The 20651-nt window shown below is 44.8% G+C and overlaps 1 protein-coding gene across 1 annotated transcript in view; it reads left to right on the plus strand.

The window, feature by feature from the left end:
- The window catches only part of KANK2 (KN motif and ankyrin repeat domains 2), an 86211-nt gene that overhangs the window by 25799 nt on the left and 39761 nt on the right, over positions 1-20651 (plus strand). The gene's annotated exons all lie outside the window — the stretch shown is intronic.

Consider the following 20651-nt stretch of genomic DNA (forward strand, 5'->3'; position numbering starts at 1 on the left):
CATTTCCTCTTTGATCAGTCTAGTTTGTCCTGGCAGTAGATGCTGCAGAGAGTTTTTAAGAATTTTTAACATGCAGCTCTTAAGAGCTCATCTCAGAATTTTTCAGGCTCAGGATGCAGACTAAACAGAAGATGGTAGAGAGCTAGAAATTTAATGAGCTGTTTTGCCATACTTTGCTGAAGTACCTAGAATCCGTTTTGTGGGATAAATGTCATGTCCTCTGAATTTCAAGAGATGTGTGAGAATAAGAATAGAGAGATGCACTTTATTTTTTGAGCCCACCTAGGAAGAGGCTATGAGGAAGCCAACAATATATTCAGGTTGAAGAGGTGAACAGTGTTGCCAATTTCTTGGTCCACTTGACAGATGGTAATTCTGGGTTCCAAGACAGGTATGATGGGAAGGATCCCTGAGATGACTTTACTTAAAAAGGGCATGTCCTTATGAGTAGTGGAAATGACAGGTGAAGGTCACAGTTGCTAGGAAAAAAGTGGGCATGCTCCTGCACAAAGAAACATTTCTCATGGAAAAACATAACAATAACTTGCACATGTCTCGCTATCTTGCTACTAGGTACTTTAAAAACACAGATCCACCTCTAGTCGCACTTTTGCTGCATATGACTAGTACCCGCAGATGGGAATGTACATCCTCAGACACATCCATCAGTTTAAATGGAGGCCAAATGAGCAGGCTGAAACACATTCTCCTCAGTTCTATGCACTGCTGGATCAGGACAAGCACATTTTGACCAGAAGGAAGGTCTCTGTTAAATGCAGAGAGATTAGAGCAACTCAGACTTCCAAAGTTGTGCAAACACACACCTCAGCAATTGGGCTTTCAATAGCCAGCATGCTAGTCATAGCTCCGTGCTGTAAAGTTGCACAGCAATGGGAACTGGGACCTTTTCAAAAGTCTAAAATAAAGTGGGGAAAAGGCAGATGCCTTCATTAAAGCTCAAAGCAAAGTATAAATGTAGAAGGCAAAACTGGTTTTGAAGATATGGTTGGGTGATGAAAAGCAATTTTACTGTTGCATCAGCCTTGATCCAATATGATGCCTTCCAGATTCTTTTGGACTACAATCCCCAGGTGTCTGACCACTGTCCCTACTTGCTGGGGCTGTTAGGTGTCCAAAACACCAAAATGGGGAAAACTGCTTCACATAATCATTTGTAAATCCTGAACATGATTTCAAGTTAAAGTATATTTTAACTGGCTAGCCACTGAGGGCAGGAATGGTATTAGCCTTGCATTTCCTTGGGTTTTATATTGTCTTCCCCGTAGGTACTTTGGCCTCTGACATTTAAATATGCACTTACATTATTCTGCACTTTTGCCCACAAAGCTACGACCACAAATCTCTGTGAAACATCTTTATTCAGCAGCTGCTCATAGGTTTGAAGGCTGATACATAGGTCAGAACACAATCACTTTGTACCTCTGTACTCTTTGTACCTACTACTGCGATCTAAATACAAGCAAATGTTAAAATTGTCAAGTGACTACCAGGGAGCAGAACTCAAAAAATAGAAAACTCTTCTGGGGCAAAAAGCCACTCGCCAAGGAGGCTGGATGTGATTCAAAAGTGGCTGCATTCTGTGAGATCCTGCTCCTGAGAACATGGGCAGGCTTCTTAAGTACAGACTGGATTTTAGCAAGGCAAAGGTCTAGGTCCAGCCCTGCTTTCGGTCTTCACTTGTGTCTTGGACACCCGTGAATCTTACTAAGCCTCTTTTGCCGGCTTCAGTGTCAGCTCCAGGGAGGAGCCAGAAGCGGCTCATAGGAGGAGGAATATGGTTCTGTGTAGGAATTCTGGTTGTTTTTAGGGTGTGGCTACTCCAGATCCCTTGTAAGTCTGCTGAGGATTTGTTTTTCTCTGCCATCTCCCTCCTTCCCTTGTGTTTCTTCTGTTTGCCTTCCAGAAGCTCCTCCACACTTCCCACTCCCTTCACCCTTGGCCAAACCTCTTCCATCCCTCCTCTACTCCAAGCTTCAGAGACTGTTTTTCATCTCCTCCTCCTCCTTTCACAAGCAGGCCTTTGTACAGTGAATTTCTGGCCTCTTTCCACTCTTCAGTTTCAGATGCTAAGAATAGCCTGGAGCTCCAGTAGGGAAAGCTGCTGACCCTCCTAGGCCCTGAATGTGTGGGCTTGGCCAAGAGACAAATCCCACCCCCCCCACCCCCGCCTCCAGCATAGGGAACAGGTTGCAGCCGGAAGCGGGAGAGCACTTAGTCATGGGGTTGCCTGTCCTGTCAAATTGAAACCAACATGCTGTCCAGCCTTCCCTAATGTGGTGTCCTCCAGATGTGTAGAAGGCTGTTGCACAACTGCTTCTCCATCAGCCATTTCTTCCCACTTTTCTGTTTATGCACCGGATATACTGGAAAAAGGCACTTTGTATGTGCCTGCGTCAGAACAGGAGCTGGGGCAATGGTGATGATGTGACTACTGCCTCTTCCACAGTGGGCGAGAGTTATGGGATTGGATGGGTGCTGCTCATTTCATTTTTATTGCTGTATTTGTACTTCATTTATTGTATTTTATTTATAACCTGCCTTTCTTTCCTTTCAAGGAACTCAGGGTAGCCTACATCGTTCTTCTCCTCCAGCTCACAATCTTATCCCCACAACAACAGCCCTGTGAGGTACGTTGGGCTGAGAGTCTGTGTCTGAGTGGAATGGCTCCATGACTGAGTGAGGAGTAGAACCCAGATTGCCTGAGTCCCAATCCCACACTCTTAACCACTGTGCTACACTGGCTCATATTCTGCTTTGAACTGATTTGTTCTTCTATTTTAACCAAGATTCTGTTTTCATCTTTTTTATTGCTGGCCACCTTTTGTGGTTTATAAATATAATAACTAATTAAGATCTCTCTTGTTATATCAAAACACATGAAACTGGGGTAGGCTTGTAGAAAAGATGCTTGGTATCCGAATGGAGCTGCTAGCCTTACTCATGACAGAGGGCTGCTTTATAGATTAAGCTAAAGAAACAGATAGCATTTGACAATACCAAGAACTTGTTTCTTGTCTTTGCCTGCTGTAGGGTAAATCTTTGCTTTATACGGACTACTTTTGACAGTTGCTCCCAACAGTGCACATGGCAGCCCAGGTCAACAGACCCTCCGCTGGTCCTTGTTGAGAGAAGCATGTGAAAAGAGCTCAGGGGAGGCATGCCCTCCAGAAGGTGTGGTGCTCCAGAAGCACCATTCATCCACGCAGTGCATGTTTACTGTGGCACATTCCACTGAGGCACCTCAGCTCCCCGGCAGAATGCTCCTTAGTCATCCAAGACACTTGTGAAAGCCTAAGTGAGCAAATACAAATACAAAAGGTATTCTAAATAGGCATGCATGATGGAAGCCAAAGCTCTGGGTTGTGTGTTTTGGAAATCCTAGGAATACTTAAAGGGAACATTGCAACTTCTTTGTGCGACATTTTAGTTCAAAATTCCATAGACCCTGGATTGCAGGGGTGGGGGTTGCTCATTTATACATATTCATACACTGTGCGAGTTCTTAAGGCCATTTTTGTTGAGAAGGCTCCTCACACTGTCATCTCAATGGTGTGGTGCAACTATTCTTTTTACTTCCTTAACTTTCTTTTCTTCGTATGAAAAAAGATGGAAGAACCTGTAGAGGGCACAGGAAGGTCACAGATCCAGACTACATTTGCTGGAACCTCTGTAAAAAGTTGGGCAGAGTGATTGTGTCTAGAAGTGTATTGGCTTTTAGCTCTTTTGAAAACACACGTTAAGATTTTGTCTTATACAAAGAAAATTCAGGTTGTTCTTTGTTCTGTAGAAATCCACCAGGAGCTAAGACTAGTGTGTCCTCTCCCCCATTTTTTTTTTCCTTTCATGAACAAAACTACTGGTCCTCTCTTTTGAAGTTGGGGCCTGGGAATTCTTTCCCTAATAGGTGTCGAATGACTGCACATTTTCCTGTAGTGCCGTTCTCCCCCCCCCCCCACCAACTCCATTTTTCTGTTGGAGGGGGATGGTGCCACTGCTTTACTCAGTTTTGTGAAGACAGAAATTCTCCTTTGCTCTCAGCCATGGATCAGGATGGAGATGAAGATTCAGGGAAAATGTAAAATGAGTTTTTCAGTGGACTGTACACTTTTAAAAGGCTAAACTAAAAAGTACAAAAGATGCCCCAATGAGCTAGATCCTATATTGCATATGACAAGTTGGAGCTGACTTGTATGCCATGAATATTGGCATCTATGTTTATTTGTGGCTTCAGCAACCCAGAACTTGACTGATGTTAAGCTCTGATAATTGGCTAAGTTTTCAGTCCAGCCCAGTGACATTGTAGGCATACAAAATTTATGCCAAGGCATAAATGATCTTGACTGTGTAATCTGACAAGGGCTCATTTAAGTCTTTCCAGATCAGTCTAGATGCTTTAGCCATGTAGTGGGTAAAGCCACATTCATATTTAGATGGAAAAAGTCCTACAATTCCTAATGCATCCATGCCTAAAAGACATTGAGGTGGGGCCCCATCCCCATACCTACTCCCTGAAGAGACAGCAGTATTATAGTGAATGAGATCAGGCTATACATATGGAATTGATCTGATAAGTTATGAATCAGAGAGCCCTTGTTTCAGCTCTTGTCATGGCTATGAACTAAGTAGGTGACCTTAGGCAAGTCTTTTCTCTCTCAGTTTCAGAGCTCTGTCTGCAATATGGGGTTGGTTATCATTTTCACTGACTTTACCATGGGGTTGTGGTAAATATTGCAAGATAATTTATGTGCCGTGTGAACATTCATATGATCTTCAGAAAGTGTTTTATCAATGCCAAGCATCATTCATCTTGACAACAACAGCAATAATTTTAATTGTGTAGGAAATGGAAGGCTTCCAAAACATCAAGATGGAAAACATTTTGCAGAAAAGGTGTTCACATTTCTCAGGTCCCTTTTGATCCTATGATATTCAAGCTTCTCTGATCATCCTGTACAATTTGGGGTTTCTTTGGTGCAGAATTTAGGTTTCTGAAGTGATTGGCTCTCACTTCTTTGAAAGAATACGCCAGTTAGGTGTGCTGTGAAACATCAGTGCCTGGTGAAGTCTTCAGTAGTCTCAGGGGTGAGTTGTGGAAGTCTTCCAGCATTTAGAGCATGGGGCTTCAGCATCTTGCACTGCTCTTTGTCTGCACATCCTGTCTGAGTCCTTTTTCATAATGCAGGTTTAATGGCGGTCTCAGAGCAGGAGAGTCTCCCGCTGCCCCACCAGCTTTCAGGCTTTTCTCCTCCAAGTAATTTGCTGGGCCTTCCCACCTTCCTTCAACACTCTTGCCTCTTCTGGAAGTTATCTGCCAAAAAGCAACCTGCTTGCTGCTGTCCCCCCACCTGAAATGGAGAGGGGAGAGCAGCACTTAAAACACATTGGTGCAGTTAGGTAATTTTAGAGTCTGGATTTTATGGCCTTACCAGGGGCAAAGAGGCTCTTTAGAGTGGAATGTGTATTACTTCACTTACTTTGGCATGTGTAAATATTTTGTATAGGGGGGTTTCCTGCTCCTTCTGCTGAATGGGACCCCCAAAACACCATTGCTTAAAACTGTGTGGCTGAAGTCCCAGTGAAGCTCAGAGGGTTACTTGTCATGCTTTCTGGGGTGCCACACTGCAGAGGCTCCCTTAGCTGCGTCACAACTCTTAACTTCTGGGTCTTCCAGATGAGGATTGGGTCATGCACTTGCCCTTCCTTTTTCATGGAATTGTGTGAGGGTCCAAATGATGGTGTCTCCCACATGTACTTCCCAGTGTTTTCCACCACTTCTTCCTTCTTCTTTCTTCCCATGAGCAATAGGTTAAGGAGGAACAGATGGAGGAGCTGCACATGGTTTTTGAGTGGTGCAGCTAGGACTATTAGGAGCCTGGATTTATCTGTGAGTGAGGGTCCACACCAAAGCTGTCCATTTCACGCCTCTTGCACCCCCAGGTTTCAGCACAACATTAAAGGGAAAAGCATCTGTGCTCAGTTACCCAATTTAATTTGGCTCCCCATCTAGGAGACACTTAAATCAGATTTTGTTTTTTTCCCATGGTTATGCGGTGCCAACACATTTTTCTAGATTTTGTGATGTTAGCATTCCTTGAGCTGTTAAAAGATATTAGACCTATACCATTTTCTGGTGGGGAAGTCTCCAATACACACACAATACCAACAGTGTTGTTTTATGTTTTTCTCTTTGGCAAGTGATGATAATTGTAAACTATTAATGGATGCTTTTTTATTTCATAATAAAACAGTTATCAGTGAAAATGGTGTGCAGCTTTAGCAGTAATAAATGTAATGTCAGTTAGTGTATAGAACTGAATTTCAACAATGATAAAAAGATAAGTTATCATTACTGCTGTTTTAACCCCAGGGGCCTGATCCAGTCAAGGCACTTCACTTGATATTGAGAATACTTGGGTTATATACAGTTTGTTGAACACAGTGATGAAAAATGTATGCAGATCGTATGGAGACCTTGGGAGATCCAAACTTAACAGCAAGCTTTTGATCATGAGAAACAAAATTTTGTTATCTCCTTTATCTACTTGATGAAAATAGAGCATTGCTGAAATTTTAGAATTGATAAAAAGATTGTTTATAGATTAATAACCTTTAACTAGTCTACAAAAGTATGTAATTATTGAAGATGTTCACACAGAACATTAACTGGGGAATCATAGCTATCTTGGGACATTGTTAACCCTAGATCATTCTTTATTTTTCTTGGTCTAGAAGATGAACTTTTCCCTAGGTACACCCTGATTTTTATAGTTACAAATGAAATAAAATTACTGGGGGTTTTTTTTGGAAGGAAGCCAAGGCCCTCCTAGATTATGAGGCCTTGGGCTGCAGCCCGTTCAGCCCATATGTAAATCTAGTACTGCCAATGACCTAGAGAAATTGTGGGCTCTCCCACAATAAAGACGTTGAAGATGCACCTGGACAGCCATCTGAGAGGGATGGTTTAACTTGGAGTCCTGCACTGAGTGGGGGGCTGGACTTAATGGCTTTCTGGCTCCTTTCATTTCTACTATTCTATGACTTTGTGATTCTAAGAGAGATTTTATCCCTCTGCCTGGGACATTTTTGTGTTCTGCAGTGATTCTTTGCATCAGCATTTGTGTGCGTGACAGCAGACATGGATGGTGATGGTTATTTGAGATTGAATATTCTAAAATGCATGTGTTCTCTGCACCAATCCTAGAAGATCAATTTCGTTTCTCCCATGTTGTTTTGCAGTGATATGCTGGGGCTGTTGGGTAAAAAAGAAGGGAGGATAATTGAGGTGAGAGAAGCCTTTCTCCTCACATCTATTGTGGCCTTTTCTATGCCTAGAGCTGTCTGGAGTTGGTGGGGATATGTACTTGTTCTGCCCTTTCATTTCTGAAAAGGGTACACATTCCTTTCCGGATTAGAAGGAAGCTTCAAATTCTTCCCAGTTCTGCAGCTACCAACAATGCATTGCTGCCCAAATGTCCCAGTCCCATTACAACTTCCAAGGACATCAACATTTTCTTTTAGCCTGTTAAGAGAGATTCCTGGGAGCAGCATGATGGCAGAGTCTGACTCCTTATCTGGCAAGCTGCAATAAAATTCCAAGTGGGTTGAGGTAGTGAAGCTGGAGCTGTTGAAAGGTGACTGGCTCAGTAACCACCATCTGGTTAATTTCATCTCATTCCATTGTGAGGAATTCTGGTCCCTGCCACCCCTGCAGAGCAAGGCTGATGTGCATTCACGTACTGTCCATAGTGGGCCTTCCCATTCAATGGTACATAGTAGCTGAGGCTGCGGAAGAGTGATTTACCCGAAGTCGCCAGGTCAGTCTTAGCAGGACTGGAATTCAGTATGACCCATCATCCGGAATTCTGGACCTGGTCTTGTGAAACACAATGGACTTTTCCACTGCATTTATGTTTGTAATCAAAAATGGACAACTCAGTTCTTCTAGTGCCAGTTTCTGGGCTAAAGGCGCAAGTCCATGAAGCTGTGGTTGCATCCACAAGTCCATGAAGCAGGTGCTGGCATCTGTGATTTCACTAACGGGCTCTTCAAGAGGGCAAGTGGAGTTCTGCTGCCGGGTGGGGGAAGCAAAGAGCATTATCTGAGGAATGAGATTTGGAGCAGGGTGAGAAATAGCCCAGAAGCCAAAGGCTTGAAAGGCAGGCTGCGGGAGGGAAGTTGCATCTAATGGCCTTGTCTCTCTAAAAACATCCAGGATTGCAGTTAAGGCTTACATGAGGGGCACAGCCAAAAGAAACCGAGAAGTCTTTGTTCTCAAGCAAAAGAGAAAGTCCAAGAAGACAAACTCTTGCAAGCTAGACAGTTGGTTGAGGCATCTCTGCCTGTAAGGTGGAAGGAGACAGTTTCTGATCCACTTGTGCACTGACTGGTTTGATCATAGTGGATCTGATACATTTACATGCAAATGAGCACCTTGCATTTGTTTTGGCTTTGTATGAGTTTCTTGCCATCCTGGCTTCTGTGAGGCTTAGAGAAGAACGGGTTTGGGTAGAAAGAAATTGTTAAGTTTCAAGATCTGGAAATGAGGCCTGCTGGATGCAGGTTTTGGGGCACTGAAGTGGACTGAAAATCACTGCTGAAAATCCCATCTACAAATCTCCCTTAGCCTGGGAGCTCTTGGAGACAGAAACCGTATTCTTAGTATTGCAGCAAAGTGGAAGAAGGAGAATTGGAAGGGCAGGAGCCAGCAGGTATTTCACCAAATGGGAGTTGCTGAAAAGAGCTCAGGTGGTGGGTAGTTTTGAGGGGCTTTACATGATCCTTGGAAAGCATATGGCTAGTGACTTGCTTTCAGTCTGGACAACATTTCCCTTACAGATAAGACAAGTGCTGGAAGTCTGTTGTGCATGCACAAGCTGCCTGTTGCCACTTAGATCTCTATAGGGCTGTTCAGGTGACTGCTTTGGCCCGGGACAGCCACTTCCCCATGTGGGTTTGTGCATACACACGGCAGAACTGGGGCTGATGGAAACAGCATTCCTGAGGTGAAGGTGACTGTTCTGTGACCCAGCATGCTTATAATTTCTGCAGGAGCCTGGAACGCTGAACAGGAGCTCATTCTGCACTGCACCAAAGTTAGTATACTGCTATCACTGACCCTTGCAAGGGTCAGGTGATCTTACAGCCTGCTCCCCAGCCCGTCATGCCTCCTTGTCCTACTAACCTTTGGAAAGGAAATCCTCTTTCCACTTTCCCAAGTTCGACTTTTGCTGTTCCAATCCCATTCTGGTTGCAGGCCCTTTCCTCTCCTTTTCCCGCCCACTTCCTGCTCCCGAAAAAGCCTGGCTGCTGAATTCCTTGCTCCCTGTTATTCCACCAGGTTGCTGTTTCATATTCTATGCCTCCCTCACCGATTGCCAAGTTTTCCCTGTCAGCAGGAGGAAGTTCTCATGTAGCAGCCTACAATATTGTTTATTTTTTGGAGAAAATTGATTCCATATAGGGGGAAAGGGCTAGAACTGAAGAATGATACTCTCATTCTGCTTTCTTCACACACAGCATGCATGTGCCTACCCTGTGCTCAAATATCCAGTTTCCTCTCTTCCTTGTCCGGGTCCTCTTGGGCTTGCTCAGTCATCACACCACTGGCTCTTGAGCTTGCAATTACTTCCGTTAATCACATTCTCATAACCTCCAGACTAGAATACTGCAATGTGCCATTTGTGAGGTGCTCTCTGAACACTGTGCAGAAACTAAACTTAGTCTAAAATATAGCAGTTAGGCTACTAGCTGTGTCCTGTCAATGAGAATATATTGCACTGCATTTTGGACAGTTTGCTGGCCTGTTTCCAAAGTCAATTCAGTGTGATATTACCTACCTTTTAAACCCTAAATGGCCTGGAACCTGGGCATTGCTTTCTCCTACATGTGCCTGCCCATACAGTAAAATTGTCATCTGTGGAAACTTCTCCATGTCAGGCAGGTGTCTACCTGGGACAGAATCTTTGGAGCTGTAGTATTTTGACTCTGGAACACCATCTTCAAGGGAGTTCGCTAGAAACCACCATTATGCCTTTTGGGCATCAGGCAAAAGCCCAAAGCTTTCATCTTCCTAGGGCAGGGGTCCTCAAACTTTTTGAACAAGGGGCTAGTTGAAAAGTGCCGGTGATGGGTGCAGGCTGCCAAGGCGGTGCGGGCTGGGGCGCGGGGGGCACAGACTGGGTTGGGAGGGTGGTGCGTGCGCGCGGTGTGGCGGGGCAGGTGTGCACAGAGATCATTTTCTCCGAGCAAGTCCAAACCTATCTCCTTGCAAGCAAGCCGCCACTGGGTGTGCACACATTGAGTTCAAAACCTCTATGGCGGGCCAGATAAATGGGCATGGTGGGCCGAATCCGACCCGTGGGCCGTAGTTTTAGAACCCATGTCCTAGGGCATTATAAAGCCTGAACTGTAGCTGAGTTAATTCTACTGCTATGATTTTATCCTTGTCCTTCTGTTTTGCTGTTGAAAACTGTTTTCATAGTTTGCAGTTACACTGTTACTTTATACTTTTGTAAGTCTATTTGAGAATTTCATGTCAAAGCAGGGTGAAAAGGCCATAAACAAGCAAATGAAAGCTTCCCTGTGTCCAAACTCTTATTTCTAGCCTTCTCTTGGTTCTCTTCAACACCCCTATGCCGCTGCAATGCTTCCTTCCTTCCACCTTCCTTCATCTGCTGCCTAAGGGGCTGACTTGCAGCTGCTCCTAGAGAGGCTTGACTGGGATCCCAGGGTGAGGTCGGGGCTGCACAAGTCATCTAAGTGGCCGCTTAAGGTGGCAGTGTTGCCAGGAGCTTGACCCAAGATGTGGGACCCAGGATCCCTGGCAAAGTGGGAGAGGTTGCTGGGATGTGGTACTCAGTCTGTCCAATAACGCCTAGGACACACCCTGCTTAGATCATGCAGGGCAGCCCTCCAGCAGTGGGTGCCAGCCAAGCCCTGTTGTCTAAGAATGGTCCCATCCTTTCTTGGGCCAGTCTTTCCCAACTAAACAAGCAACCAGCTTCAACATTTGAACAAAGGGATATTTTGTCTTGAGTTCCAAGTCTGAAGGGGCTTCTCAAGCTGCTTGTTTCCAAGAAGTGGGGGGACACTTCATCTGAGGCCAACCCAGACCCCCTGAAGTTTAAACCAATTTGGTGCATCTGTATGAATGCCAACTACACACAAATGTCTTTTTGAAGAGGGTTAAGTGTGCCTCTCACCCATTTTGTGTTAGAAGTAGATGGCTGTGTTCACAAAGGGATCTTCCCTGAGTGCGTGTCTTGTATGTTGGTGGTGGTAGTGCTCTTACATGTCATCTCACAACTCTTCCCACATCCCCCTGAATAGTATGCCCCTTTGATTCACACGTGCTTACCTTTGTAGGCTAGATCCCAGTGAGGGGAGAAAACTTGGCTACTTCTGCTCTCACATCTGATTGTTGTATCTCGTGACATTTTAGTCATAAGCTCTTCTTCCTCATTACTCCCTTATCTCCCCCAGCTCTCCACTACTCAGATTTCTGGTAGTCCATTTCATGGTTCTCGCCAGGATGGTAGATCTGTGCCTGGGCTGAACCACTTTAGCCTCTCATGGCAGAACAGGGGCTTTCATGTAGAAATGTTCCCATATGTATGGGTGGGCACGCACCCATGCACCCACATGCACACGCATACTCCTCTTTCCACTGAGAAAACTAGCAAGTTGAAGAAATGGGTTCTAGCTTAATCCTATTACAAAACACAAGGAACTGGGTTTTGTTTTGTTTTTATATAGTGGAGGATCCCTTCATGAGGGTTCCCACCTACTATCTGGAGTGACACAGCCCAGATGCAGTTTTACCAATACAATGAGATCTGTGCCTAACTCCAAATCATGAAGTTGTTTACTAGTCTCTAAAGGTGATTCCAGATGAAGCTTTTATCCCGCAGGTGCCCTGGCTCGAACACAGTCTTATGGAGCCAGTCATCTTTGCCATTGTCTTCTGCTTCCAACCTGCCCATGTTTTCCCAATACCTTTTCTACCCTTTTTCTTGCTGTGAAAAATGGGTAAAGGAAGAAAAAGATGGCCTAGCTGCACCACAGCTTCTGAAGAACAGTACTAGCAGCCCTTCATTTAGAAGTACCCTCAGTGGGGAATCATGAACTCCACTGTACTTTACTTTGCACAGAAATTGCACTGCCTATTAGGAAGTTCCTCCTGTCCTTCTAATGCAAGTCCTATTGGCCCTAGTCATTGGTGAGGGATGCTGAGAGTCGATGTCAGAATCACCTGGAGAACTGCATGCTGCCCACCCCTGCTCTGGTGTGTCAGGACACTGGCTACCCCTCTCCCCCTGGTCCCAGGCAGAGAGCATTCCAACCATCCTGCCACTGGTGAGGCCCTTGAGCTAGAGAAGCCATCTGATGAAACCACAAGTCAAATGCATGTTAAACAGCCTCTCCAACTGACTGCTCTCCAGTTGCTGGGTGCTAAAGGGGCCATCATCCCCAGCAAACATACTCATGCTGGCTGTGGATAATGAGAGTGTCCAGAGAGCACCAGGATGGGGAGATGCTAGTGTAAAACACATGCTTTTCAAGTAAGTTATTGGCTGTCCCTTTTACTGGGAACCTGTCTATCTCTTTGGCAGGACACCAGTGATCCATGTTTACTGGCAGAAAGCTCAAAGTGGCTTGAGGTGGCTACAGCTTGTCATCCCAGTCGAATAAGTTCCACCATTCTAGGCAGACTCTAAGTGAGATGCCAGCTCTCCCGCCTACCCCACACACTTTTCTCCCTGCTACCACTGTTGACTTGTTTCTTTTCTTGACCTACGTATGACTGTTATCAAATCCCCTGGTGGCCTGGGGGAGAAATTCCCATTGATATGTGCTTTCCAGCCATGCTTTGACTCCCCTCCCCTGCCCAAGGGTGGAGCCAGCTTGGGGATCAGTGGACAGAGAGTGTTTTCCTTTTGTGCAAACAATCTGCATATTCCATCAGGAGGCAGTGGTCAACATGTGGCAAGATCCTAAAGACTGATTTAGGGAGGGATTTCTAGCAGCAGCGTGCTTTTATCTTAAAACTTGGCGATTGGTGCTGAGATTCTGCACTTGAAAAATGTGTCCAGCATGTGAAGTCACCACAGGACTTCAGTAGCCAGTTATCTTGCTATGAGACCAGGAACTTCCAGGCAGTTTCATCCAGGCTGTCCCTGAGGCCTGCAGGGCAGTGATTCTGAGGTCTGCTTTGGGAGTCTTGAGCTGGGGGCAACTACTTGAACTTGAGGTGAGCCTGGCAGTGAGGAATGCCTCACATCTCTCTGTTCTGTGCTTCTTCCTAATCCATGTCTGTAGTCTGGCATCCATTAGGTTTGTGTTCATTCTTATCCAAACCCCCCGGGGGAAGACATGCAGCTGTCACATGCAGGGCCAAATCTGGGGGCTCTCCCATCCTCCTATTCACTGAACCCCAAGGAGATTTATTTTTCATTATACCTTATGGTTGTAGATCCCTATTGTCTGATTGCCTGGCCTTACCCTGCTGTATACATCAGTCCCAACTTCTGTGTTTTTTGTGTCTCAAAAACAAAGGTCTTCTCCCTCCCTCCCCTGCCCCTGCCCCTATTTTTAAAAGCTTTGTTTTGCTTTTCCATTGGATGCTTGTTGATAGTGGCTTATACTTTTTAGCTGAGCAGGAAGCCCCTGGGGTCAGGATGCCCACCCACCCTTCCTGTCTCCAATCAGCTGCTTTTGTCTATCTCCACTAATGGTCTCTAGGGAGAGTTTGATGTAGTGGCCTTTTGCCGTGATCTGGTTTGAGTGATTCCATTCTATTAGCTGCATGATGGAATTTTGCAGAGCTAGCTTTCTGTGTGCTGAATCTTTTTTCCCCCTTCCAGTCTTTGGAGTAATTTAGAAAGATCTGTATAAGCAGCCATGCATTAAATATACTAGATCAGGGTGGACAATCTGGTGGCCTCCAGATGTTTTAGATCACAATTGCCAGCATTCCCTGACCACTGTGAAACGCTTTTTCAGCTTGGCTAATTGAGCATGGAGTGGTTCTTTATTCCACTGTAACTTTTCATTCACCCGAACTACCTTCTCCATCTCTGATCTCCTTTTTTGAGATGATGCCATCACTTTGCACTTGTAAACCCTCCAAATTTTGCTTCACCTGTGATGCGAGTTTGATAAGTCTACTGCCCATTGTGCTCCAAACCAAAGAGCACAAAGACTCAGACCAAGACAACTGAACAGTGAAATCTTGTTAACAGAAAAGGCAAACCTCTGGATCTCATTATCCCACTCTTTCTCCACTAGGAGTTTCTTTTCTTCATGCAGGAAATTGTTTATGGTCTTAGTATGAACAATGGGAATGAAAGGAAGAGGTTGGCTGGTAAACACTAGGCAGAGGCTGACTTTTGCTGTATTGATGGAATTGGGCCCTGAACCCTATACCTCAAGCTTGGAACCATCTTCTTCAGACCAGTGCTCCAACCTGCCTCCCGGCCCATCCTGACTCTTGTGCAATCTTCCCTGCACTTCTGAGGACATTGGACAGTTTACCAACCAGGTCCTTCGTATGGCCCACAGCTTAGGGCTCAATCCATGACAAGATCCTGGCAGAGCAAAAGACCCTGTTTTTGAGGCTGACACCACTGGTCCAGTCACCATACCCCTCCTACTGATCCTGCCTGATGTGGTCCATCAGGAGTGGAAATTGCCTGCATTGGTGGTCCCCCCATGTCCCAAAGGCTGGAAAATATGTATTGGGTGCAGGACACGGAATCAGAATTCTTGTATCAACATCCACACCCCAATTCTATTATTGTGGAGTCCTCTCAAGGTCCATCAAGAAGAGAACACTCCTCCCCAGCTGACAGGGAAGGTAGATGCCTTGATGTGGTTGGTTGCTACTTCTATTCGTCTGCTGCAGTTTCAGTTAAAATGGCAAATTACCAGGCCACCATGGCCCTATATCACCTAATGCTTGCTTGCTTGCTTGCTTGCTTGCTTGCTTGCTTGCTTGCTTGCTTGCTTCCTTCCTTCCTTCCTTCCTTCCTTCCTTCCTTCCTTCCTTCCTTAAAACATTTCTATGCCGCCCCATTCGCCGAAGCCTTGGGGCGGCTCACAACATAAAATGCTGTGGGATAGGGTAGGCTTGCTGTGCTCATCCCTCCCTAAAGAAGCCCAGAACCTGGCCAATGAGATCAGGGCCAAGGTCACTTACCTTGCATGGCAGGTGATCCATGCTGCCAGATATCAGGCAGAGTGTAGTGCCAGGAACATGGCAGGGGCAATAGACCTGGCTCCAATCCTCCAGCCTCTCCATGGAGGCAAAATCCAGACATGCCTTTTGATGGTGTCAACCTATTCCATGAAGTAAAGGTTGACCACATGGATTCTGTCCACGTATTCCCCATCTTGTATCGATGCATTTGGTTTCTTTTTCCTAGATGGAGAATTTGGCATTTGTCTGTATCGAATCTCATTTTGTTGCTTTCAGCCTAGCACTCAATTTCATCAAGATCTCCCTGGATATTCATTCCATCTTGGGTGTTTCTTAGTTTTGTATTGTCTGCAAATTTGATTATCTTTCCTTGTACTTCCTCATTTAAATCTTAATAAAGATGTTGAAGAATACTGGGCCTAAAACTGAACTTTGTGGTACCCCACTAGCTACCTCCATCCAATTTGAGAAGGTGCCATTGAGAAATACTCTTTGTGTCCAAGTCAGCAGCCAATTTTGGATCCGCCTAATAGTTTTTCTATCTAGTCCACTTTTGCTAACTTTCTTATCAGATTGTCATGGAGCGCTGTGTTGTAAGCTTTGCTAAAGTCTGGGTAGATTATGTCCACAGCGTGCCCTCTGTCCATTTGGGAGATTATCTAGTCAGAAAATGAGATTAAATTAGTCTGGCAGGATTTATTTTTGATAAATTCATGTTGGCTTTTATTAATCACTGCATTTTCTTCAAGAAGCTTGCAGACTGGTTTTTTAAATCATTTGCTTCAGAAATTTTCCATGTATTAATGTCAGACTAACAGGTTTGTTCTTGCCAGTTTTGTCTTTCTTCCCTTTCTTGAAGAGGGGGACAATGTTAGCTTTTTTCAGTTGTCTGGCACTTCTGGTTTCCAGGCTTAATCAAAGATAATAGCCAGTGGTTCTGAGAGTTCCTCTGCTAGCTCTTTTATGACTCTGGGATGGAGTTCATTGGGCCCTGGAGATTTGAATGCATCCATTCCATCCAGATATTCCTAGACCATTTGTCTGTCAATCTTGGACTGCCATTTCTCACTTCCAGCATTCCTTGTGGGAGAGGGCTGAGGCAAAGAAGGAACTGAGTGCCTCCACCTTTTCCTTGTCGTCTAATATCACTCTGCCATCCACTTTATGTAACTGGACACCCTTCTCTTTCTCATGTCTTTTGTTCTGGATATATCTGAAGGTTTTCTTGTCATTCTTGCTATTCTCACTTCATTTCCTGATTTAGACATCCTGATACCATCCCTGCAATTCCCTACTGTTTGATTATAGTCTTCCTTTGTGTCCTGGCCCTGCTTCCACCTCCTGTACATGGTCTTCTGTACATGGTCCTCATGTACATGTGTACAGTCACACAGACCCACCTGCCATCCCTGCTAGTGTTGCATCCTATGACATGTATTGGCATATATATCTGTTACCCCATATACGTATCTGCATACACCTGTGGAAAAGGGAACATACTTCTGATGGTGATCTTATATTCTGAACTGAGGTCTTGGTGGGAGCCCCTCCTCACACACCAGGTGTGCCCTGGGGGCCCCCTCCCACTGAATCATCATCATCAGCAACAGCTGTGGAACCTTCCCGAATGAGCTCCATGCATGGGCACAGAGCCCACATGTGTGAATGCACAGACGATCACTCAAAGACCGACAGTTACAGGCAGGCAACCTGACTTTCTACTTTCTTCTGCAGTGCCACATGTAAGTTGCTGGGCACTTGTAGGGGAGGATGGCAAGGGAGCAGAGGTGGACTCCTGAACACATGCAAATGCTTTGCCTATGTTTGCATGGAACGTACACAAATGATCAAGCCTGTTCTTATGTTCCTAACTTCTCCCCTTGAACTAGTTTGAAGCTGATATGCTATCACTTACATCATAATTACAACCAGGTATGCTAGCTGTGTGTTTTGTTAAAAAAAATCATCAGGTTAAGATAAAATCTATTTGACTAGAACATACATATGAAGAATCTGCGTGGAGAAAGTGTGCACAAAGGGGACTTTTTAAACCTCCTACCCAATTTCACTGGATTGCTTTTATTAGTAATGCTATTTATTACAGAACAATTCTTGGTTTAAAAAAAACGAGAATGACTTCTGTTCAAAACTGGCAGGAAAGAGTTGTATTAAAACACTGCATATATTTTTAGAAACAAACATCTTCAGTGTCAGTCTGACTTAACTTTGACAGAGAACAAAATTAAGTACTTCCGTAAACAAAGAATCAGGAAATCCTGACAAAAGCTGTGGCAGTGTAAAGAGGCATTTGCTGGAAATAAGCAGCAGAGCAATTTAGTAATTGATGTGCAGCAACAGCTGCCCTGGAATATTGCACAGCAGCCATCATTGCCTGTATCAAAGCCCAGGCAACAGCACTGATTTAAGAAACAAGCAAGTGACTTATGGAAATGTGGCCACCCAGGTTATAACACTAGCTGATGATCAAGAGTGGCATTGCCTTGGTGTTCCCCTTTTGTGGCAATACCATGAGAGTTAAGCATTTAAAACATGGTTTCGGTTACAGTGAAAACCTACAGGAAGTATGAGGGAAGGAAGGCCATTGTCAGAAACTCTTCTGCAACCAAGGGAGGTTGAAACATCTCATGCACACAGCCTTATGCACACATGTCTCATGTCCACTTCACCCTAATTGCTCAGGGGAACAGCAGCCATGTCAAAAGGGCTGGCATTTGGAAAGACTAGGATACTCCTTGGCGTATTCCTGAAACATATGAGCAGATGCAGCAGTCTTCTCATTCATGACTGCAGCAGTCCTGCAGCAGGTGTTACCTGTTTCTGAAAAATAAATGCTTCATAATCAAAATGGAATTCTCCAAGTAGCCAGATATGGTTCTTTCTGATTTCCAGTTTGTGGCTGGCAAGTTTTAAATTGACTTGTGAAGAAACTTAGGTCACTCTTGAGAATGCTGGTTTTCTCTTTAGAAGGAGCAGCCATTTTTATTTCTCCTCTCCCCAAGCAGCAGGAAACAATTATTTGAAATTATATCAGTGATTTCCTTCTCCCAGAAAAGAAGTCATATTTGCTGATATTTCCTGCATTGTGCCTGCCCTATATCATATGCATGCTTGAGGTTTAATTCCCTTTATGATGTCATGGTCAAAAACTCAGTTTGTCAGACTTTCTGTGCTTCACATGCATGGATTCTGCATCTACTGGAGCCTCATTTAAGAAGCCCCTTTAGCTGAGGAATTTTTGGCAGAGATCCTCCTCTACCAACCTGACACACATATCCTTAGAAGGTACCCACCTAGTCCCTCAGTTCTTCTTTTTGACCCCTACTTGGTTGCTTTGTAAGAGCTTCTCTCATCCAGGGCCATGTCCAAGGGCCATTCTGTGGAGACTTGACCAATTTCTTCTCTTACATGAGGGTATTGGAGGCTGTGATATTGGCTCCTGGCATCTGGGCAACCATCCTTTCCACCTCTATCTTTGGGCCACAGAACGAAGGACTCTCTGTTAATCACTGCAGGGGATTATCTGTTGGACTCTGCCTGGGTAGATCCATCCATGTTATCTCCAGATGTGGTGACAGTGCACAGGATTCAGCATCACTGTCCTCCAGGGACCAGGCCCATTCTTTGGGCCAATTCCAATGAACTGGGAACTCAGCAACCATTTCAGAAAGTGAAGGACCCAGTATTTGATGCCGTAAATACCAAGGCATAACACCCGTTGCCATTCCTTTTCTTCTGACGTTGTTACAAACTGTGCAACAGTCATGGAGGTGCCTTCCTCTGTAGCCCTAGCCTCAAAGAGGAATGGGAAACAGATACAGGAAAATACACACATGCAAACACAGTTGTGATTAAGTCACTGCTGTATATTTCTTTCTTTATTGGTCAATAAAGAGAGTCACAGACTGGATCATGTGTTATGCAGGATCTATACTTTGGCTATCTTGGAGCTCCATATGTTGAACTACTAATCCACTGTGACTTGGTGCCAATTTTATTTGTGGGACAGGATAAGTTCCCTCAGTGACTACTTGCCTGATGATCAGAAGAAGTTGGCCTGAGGCCACACACCTTGCCCACTGGCAGATCAACACAGCAAGACACCAGGTGACTAAGGTGCTGGTAGGGCCTTTGGCATTGTGAAAGCATCCTTGGCTCTGCTCAGCACAGAACACATCTTTGTTGCCCTCCTCTGAACCTTTTCCAATTTGTCTGCATCTTTCTTGAAGTGTGGTGCCCAGATCTGCACAGTGTACTCAAATGGGGTCTAACTACTAATAAATAGAGGGGTACCAGAACCTCATGAGATTGGAAGCTATACTTCTATTAAAGCTGCCCAATATAGCATTTGCATTTTTTGCAGCTGCATCCCATTGTTAGCTCATATTGAACTTGTGATCTACTATTCCAAGATCCTTCTTGCTTGTAGTATTGCTGAGCCTAGGATCTCCCACCTCTTAACTGGGCATTTGGTTCCTTTTTCTAGGTGCAGTACTTGACATTTGTCCCTACGGAATTTCATTCAGCTGCTTTCAGCTCAGCACTCCAGCCTATCAAGATCACATTGTCTTTTGTTTCTGTCTTCCAAACTATTAGCTCTCCCACCCAATTTTGTGCCATCTACAAATGTGATAAGCATTCCCTGCACCTTTCCCCTCAAGTCATTAATAAAAGTGTGGAGGAGCACTGGGCCCAGGACTGAGCCCCACTCACTCACTCACTCACTCACTCATTCATTCATAGGTTGCCTATAACTGCCAAGGCCTTCCTAGGCAGCTTACAATACATAAAATATATTCACAAAATAAAACATTAAAACCAATTAAAACCAATTAAAATGAAAGCAATATAAAAGGGGCCACAGCATTCAGGCAAAGTGTTAAAAAACTTCCTAAAAAGTTATGTCTTCGCCTGGCGCTGAAAGGAAAAGAAAGATGGTGCCAGGCAAATTTCCCTAGGGAGGGAGTTCCAAAGATGGGGAGCAGCATCAGAAAAGGCCCTTCATCCAGTTGCCTCCCCTCTCATCTCTCTGAGGGGTGGTTCTTGTAGAAGGGCTTCCTGAGCTGATCTAAGTGGGCAGGTAGGTATATATGGGTGCAGACGGTACTTTAGATAGCTGGCCCCCAAGCTATTTAGGGCCTTGAATTGGGCACAGGCCAGAACTGGTATTCAGTGAAGTTCTTTCAGAACTGGTGCTATATGGGCCGCTCACCAGTCACCAACCAAGCAGTCCAATTCTGCACCAGTTACAATTGTGCCAGACTGTCTTCAAGGGCAGCTCCATGTAGAGTAATCTATTTTGGAAGTTACCAGAGCATGGGTAACTATCTTCGGGTTCCCACTCTCTAGGTGGGGTGGAGCTGGAAAGTCTGCCAGAGTGGAAAAAAGGAAAAAATCTGATGTGCCCGTGAGAAGC

The sequence above is a fragment of the Varanus komodoensis genome, unplaced genomic scaffold, assembly GCF_004798865.1.
Source record: "Varanus komodoensis strain SLA01 unplaced genomic scaffold, ASM479886v1 scaffold124, whole genome shotgun sequence".
Lineage (NCBI taxonomy): Eukaryota > Metazoa > Chordata > Lepidosauria > Squamata > Varanidae > Varanus > Varanus komodoensis.